Source organism: Coptis chinensis, chromosome 7 (assembly GCF_015680905.1).
Source record: "Coptis chinensis isolate HL-2020 chromosome 7, ASM1568090v1, whole genome shotgun sequence".
Lineage (NCBI taxonomy): Eukaryota > Viridiplantae > Streptophyta > Magnoliopsida > Ranunculales > Ranunculaceae > Coptis > Coptis chinensis.
The window spans coordinates 28,464,762-28,471,324 of NC_141462.1; positions in this window are offsets into that span (position 1 = coordinate 28,464,762).

A 6,563-nucleotide genomic window follows, 5' to 3' on the forward strand; every position below is an offset into this window, starting at 1 on the left:
TAATCAGGTCAAGTCAAGTCAGTCAATGTGGCTACTAAGTCATGCGTTCCAGCTAATGAATTTCAAAGAAGAGTGATAAAGAGTGATCATTCTCTCTAAATTTTGGAGAGATCAAGGCAAATGGAGAAATTCCTTCTCGAGATCGAAGTTGTTGCATGGCCCACAACTGACAAACCACACCAAACCGTATGATCATGTCATTTAACGGCTGATATGAAGTGTGCACTAAATTTAGAGAGAATGATCTCTCCTTATCAAATGCCTTCAAAGAATCATTTCAAAATTGTACTTTAAAGTTTTTTTTTAGGTAAAGTGGGGGTGGTAGTTGTGAAAAAAAAACTTAGTGGTGATGGTAAGATATTAGTGGGGGTGCAACAGCGGTGGATCATTTTTTTATACTGAGTTCTAAAGAAATACAACTCGATACCAGTTGAGGTAGAAAAAGCGGAAAGAAAGATTAAAGAATAAGATAAACGGAATTCTAGAAAAAGATAGATAAATTAATTGAGAAAAAATAATATTTACTGGAAAGATATGGATTAGAAGATGGGAGGAGCTCAATGGACATATATAATTGACATCTAATTTCACTCAAGACACCAACCACAAGATGGAATAAAATCTAAGGACTAAAATAAAGTCACGTGGCAAGTCAAGAGAATGTCTCTCTTTCTTTTCTCGTAAGCTCAAGCCAAGCCGACCAACATCTTCTTCCTCTCTTTCACTTTATTTATTTTTGATAAACAGTCCATTCTCAGTGACAAATTGATCATTATAAAACCCAAGTAACAATCTTTTATTTTTATTGACCTTAAGGATCATGGAATTTCCTTGATACAATGAGCACGAAAAATGCACTTTTGTAATCAATTGATAAGGAAACATATTGGGAATAGGTTCAAATTAAGTGGAATAAATTTCAATTTTGAACCATTATTACTTCATAATTTATGCTACTTCATTAGATAAAGCTGTTAAACTTAGATGTTCTCATTGTGATGTTTTCTCTGCTTCAGAACATATCGAAAGAGAAATATGCCCCAATTTTAGCTCTCTTCATACACACATTTCCACCATTTTAGATACGTTTTGTTGTCGGTCTGCTAATTTCCCGCCTTCGCATTGGTCAAAATCATCGAAAACATAACATATCTAGTGGTGGGGGTGCCTCGTTGTTTTCGTCTTCGCCTGTGTTGGCATTGGTTCACCCCTCTAGTTACTTTGTTGGGGGCTTGATTATAGTTCAATAGATACTACTGTTTACTCTTTTAAAGTTATCAGGTGGGGAAGAAGACTTGAGTGTTGTCTGGCTTGGCTTGAGCTTAATAGAAAAGCAGTCAAAGACATTCTTTTGACTTGCCACGTTGGCTTAATCTTAGTCCTTCCATGTTATTCCATTTTGTGGTTGTTGTCTTGAGCTTTGTTAGCAATACTCCGAATAATTCATGTATAATTCATGAATCGAATTTTTGAAGGCCTAAATGTTTAATACTTCCAAACCTTTCAATAATTTCATAATAATTCTCGTTTTTTTCACTATAAACGTATAAAACACGAATTACCGAATTATTCAAAAATTCATTTAAAAAATACTTCATATAAAAAAAAAAACTTGTAAGAATGAGTAACATGAGGAAACATAAATAATAAACAAAAAATAGAGGGGAAAAGAGATATGGAATTGACCATGACTTAATTTTTTTTTATATCTATGAAATGCATTCTTTTTTCTTTTTGCAAATCAAATGATCGAGTAAACTAATATAAAAACATGAATGTGTTGTTTTTAATTCTCATTTTCTTATACAATTTACAAATCTACATTCTAAAATTGATGTAAATATAGAAGAGAGAGAAATATTAACAAATATATATATTATAAAATTATACTAGAATGAAATTAGTGGAACATTATAATAAGTAGAACATTTCACTCTAATTAAATATTTGTAATATATAGTTATAAGCTAGTAGAACATTTTACTCTAATTATAATATATAGTTATAAGTAAAATTATAAGTAGAACATTATAATATATAGTTAGAATAAAATTATAATAAGTTGAGTAAAATTAGTGGAACATTTTAATTATATTAACAAATATATATTATAATTTCTCTTTAAGTGTAATGAATTTTTGAAATCCAAATTTTTATTTCAAAATGTTTAATACTCGGTCGTATAAAACATATTACGTATTGCGAATTTTTGACCGAATATTTCTAACATGTAAACGAATGAAACTTGAATTATTTCCGTACCGAATAATTCCCTGTATACCGAATTGCTAACATGGGGTACAGATGGGTTTGATTGGGGAGAGGTGGTGCCACTCCTGCGACCACTACGACTACGATGTCTAGTTTATTGCTGGCACATAGAGTACTAACAAGAGCATCAAAGAAAACTTGTTTGAATCAACGCAATATAAGGTGTATTTATAGGAGCCACATTTTTCAATAGTACGTTTTTTTTTAATCAAGAAATGGTACTTATTAGCTTACAGCAGGGCATTCTCAGAACATGAAAACTACCTTAATGCAAGAAACATGTGGTGCCCCACAGAAGACTATTGTAACCCTTATTAGCAATTCGGCGTATAATTTGTGAATACGTATTTTTGGAGGACAAACGATTAATACGTCTGCATATTTGAAAGATTTGCTATAATTCGCATTTTTTTAGTCGAAAAGTAAAAAACTCGAATTAATGAAAAATTCGCTTGAAAAAAATGGCAAATTAAGATAAATCAATTTAAGGGATTTAGCATAAAAATTAGGGGTGACGGAATAGTCGGAGAAGATGTCGGATCCATATGTTACTGAAGAATCTGAATATGAAAATGCAGACGCTATGGTGGAACCAGAGCAAACTGAGGGGGGAGCTGAAGATCAAGATTCTGATGAGGACGTAGACATAGACGTAGACGTAGACTTAGATGTATAAGTAGAAGTTGACATTGATGAGGATGAGGATGAAGACGTAGATGTTGATGAAGTTAATTTCGTTTCTGTACCTCTGATTGGTCCATCCGGTACACCAAACTTGCAAACCTTGGAGGAGTTGCTAGCTCAAGAAACAACTAGTATCAATGGTCGATTACTGTGCAGTAATTGCAAACATTTTTCAACTATTGTTGTAGATTTAGATACTTCATTTCAAAAAAAATCATCCTTAATTTTACAAAACAAGGAAAGAATGCAGAAGAAAGCTCCTCACTGGTGGGTTGAACCATTTAAGCGCCAAGTGTACAAATTGCAATTTGAAACAAGTAGTCCCACATGTTCCGACATCCCCAATGGTTATAGACTGGATGTTTCTTTTATTGGACGAGGCCTTAGGTTGTTGTTCTACAGGAATGTTATACCACTTTTGCTATGTGTTTAGTTTGAATACCAAGCCCAAATTTTTGCAGAGTGCACACAGAAGTCTGGTTTATGCAATTGCGGTTCAGATTTGCATCATGCTTGATCCGACTGGTTTGTATATTTGAGGATCCTGAAAACAAGAAGATTATTGTGTCTGATGAGAAGATGAAGAAGATATTTGTAGGCAAAGAACGTGTTTCTTGTACATGAGGGTTTTATGCAGACTAACTTCAAAATTAGCTACAGTTCTTTGTTAGGGTGTGGACATCTTATTTGCACAAAGGTATTTTTGTTAGGTTGTACTTCTTCCTTATTTTTTTTTTATCAATAAAATTAGGACATATATATTGATAAAAGAAAAACAATTACAAAAAGAACGAGATATCCAAACTACAAAAAAAGAAAACAAAAACAAAAAGGTTGTACTTCTTGCTTATATCTTCTTAATATGAAGACCATATGAAATGCGAATCTGTTTGCTTGATTTTAAGCAAAAAAAAATTTAAGGGGAACAGTACAAACACCTAAATTTTGTTTATAAATTGATTGAAAGAGAAAGAATATCTATGTTTTTGTATGGATCAAAGATTGTTTATAAACTTTGGATCTTTTAGAGAATAGAAGATGTGATGAAACAAGAAGAAAATGGCTTCTTTGTTGCTTGCAGATTAGTAAGTTGCCTCCCAACATTGCAGATTAGAAGGTGAGAGAGAGGTGGCGGTGGAAATGGGGGTTCAAGATTTCAAGAACTAAACCAAAGTAATAAGGGTAAGGTTGGAATTTGGGTAAAGTTAACTACTGGGTGACGTGATAATGTGATATAGTGTTTCCTACGTTTCCAAGACAATAAGTAGTCAATAACTAATAGTTGATGGGCCAGACCATATACTTTACTAAAAGATAAAAACTATCTAAATTATTATTATTAATTTTTTGGTAAAGAAACTATCTAAATTATCAATATTACTAAAGCACATGTATTTTAATATGAGAGAATTACCGAATTTTTGAACACCGGATTTTTGTAAGAAAACGTTTAATACCCGTATTATTTAAACACCGAATATTTAACGAATTGCAAATATTTGACCGAATGATTGACTGTATTGTATTTTTGGGTCACCGAATAATTTGTATCGTATTTTTGTCATATCTCGAATTGCTACCAAGGATTATAACATGAGTGTATTTATAGGGTTATAGGCGCCACATTTTCAATAGTACTAGCATTTGTGAAAATGAAACAAAAAACTGAGTTAATTAATTAGTATTTACCCCAAGGTCTCCCTCCAAATACACTCAAAAAAAAATACGGTCAACCCAAATCGAATTTTTTTTTGTTGCTCACAACCTAGTATAATTACTTAATGGTTTCACAACCTAAATTAATGAAAAGAGAACCTTCGCTCAAACAAACCATCTTAATGCAGTGCCCCAACATTACTCCATACATTCTAATTAAGTTTGCAAACCAAAGAAAATAAAAAATGTTTGGTAGTTGGTACTACATGCCCTTGTTAGCAATTCAGAATACGAGAATTATTCGGTACCAGAATAATTTGAGTTTCATTTGTTTACATATGAGAAATATTCGGTCAAAAATTCGCAATAAAAATTCGTTACCTTGTTTGGTAGTATTTTTTATATGAGTATTAAACGTTTTAAAATAAAAATTCAGATTTCAAAAATTCGTTATACTTAAAGAGAAATTATAATATATATTTGTCAATATAATTAAAATGTTCCACTAATTTTACTCAACTTATTATAATTTTATTATAACTATATATTATAATGTTCTACTTATAATTTTACTTATTACTATATATTATAATTATAGTAAAATGTTATACTTATAATATTCTACTTATAACTATATATTACAAATATATAATTAGAGTAAAATGTTATATTTATTATAATGTTAGTTCCACTAATTTTATTCTAATATAATATATATTTGTCAATATTTCTCTCTCTTATATATTTACATCTCTTTTAGAATGTAGATTTATAAATTGTACGTATAGGAAAATAAGAATTAGAAGCAACACATTCATGTCTTTATGTTATTTTACTTGATCATTTGATTTGTAAAAAGAAAAAAGAATGTCTTTCATAGATATACAAAAGCTTTTAAGTCACGGTCAATCTCATATCTCTTTTCCCCTCTATTTTTTGTTTATTATTTATGTTTCTTCACGCTACTCATATTTACAAGATTTTTTTTTTTAATTTTTTTTATATGAAGTATTTTTTAAATGAATTTTTGAATAATTTGGCAATTTGTGTTTTATACTTTTATAGTGAAAAAAAAACGTGAATTATTCCGAATTATTGAAAGGTTTGGAAGTATTAAACGTTTAGGCCTTCAAAAATTCAATTCGTTAATTATACGCTAATTATTCGGAGTAAGGCTACACGCATAATTTTTTCTACTCCATTATTTATTTTTGAGATTAGATCCTCTCCGCCCGAGTGTAAAACTCGCCTTCCTACACCTCACAAAATAATTGTGACACTTGGACAATGCACTTAATACCGAAGTAAAAGGAAAAAAAACGGAGTTAATAAAAGCAAAAACAAATCGATCTTAATCCGAGTTCTCTCTCCTGAAACTTGCTATATTTTTTCTCTTTTGTTCGTCCTTCAAAATAAATCAAGCCATCAAGCCTTTAATCAGAGTAAAATATTGACCATGATGGTTAGTTGTTTTTAAGTTTAGGGGATCGGATCACCTATGTTGGATAACTTATCACTAGGTGAAAATAAGACTTTTTTGACGGGTAGACCCTGTCAAAAAACACTGTTATTGACTGACATCGCCCATCTCAAGGCCCGTCAAAAAATTCGTAGTCATTTTTTTTCTTGACGGTTAGTTATCGTCAATAACTTTAAATTTATTTGACGGGTGGTCAACATCAATAATAAATAGAATTGTTGACGGTCTATAACCGTCAAATTTGTCCGATTTTAATGGAATTTGGGATGCAAATTTGAAAATTATTGACGGTTTGCTACGTCAATTTTCTGTATACATAAATTTTCTTGACGGTCTATATCCGTTGTTTTTTTTAGCATTAATGTTTTTTTTAAAAGAAATTCTTATAATCTAAATTTCATATCTATTTTTCCTGCAAAAATTAAACTATCCAACTCAAATCAACATTCTACCAAAATACAATAGATTCTTT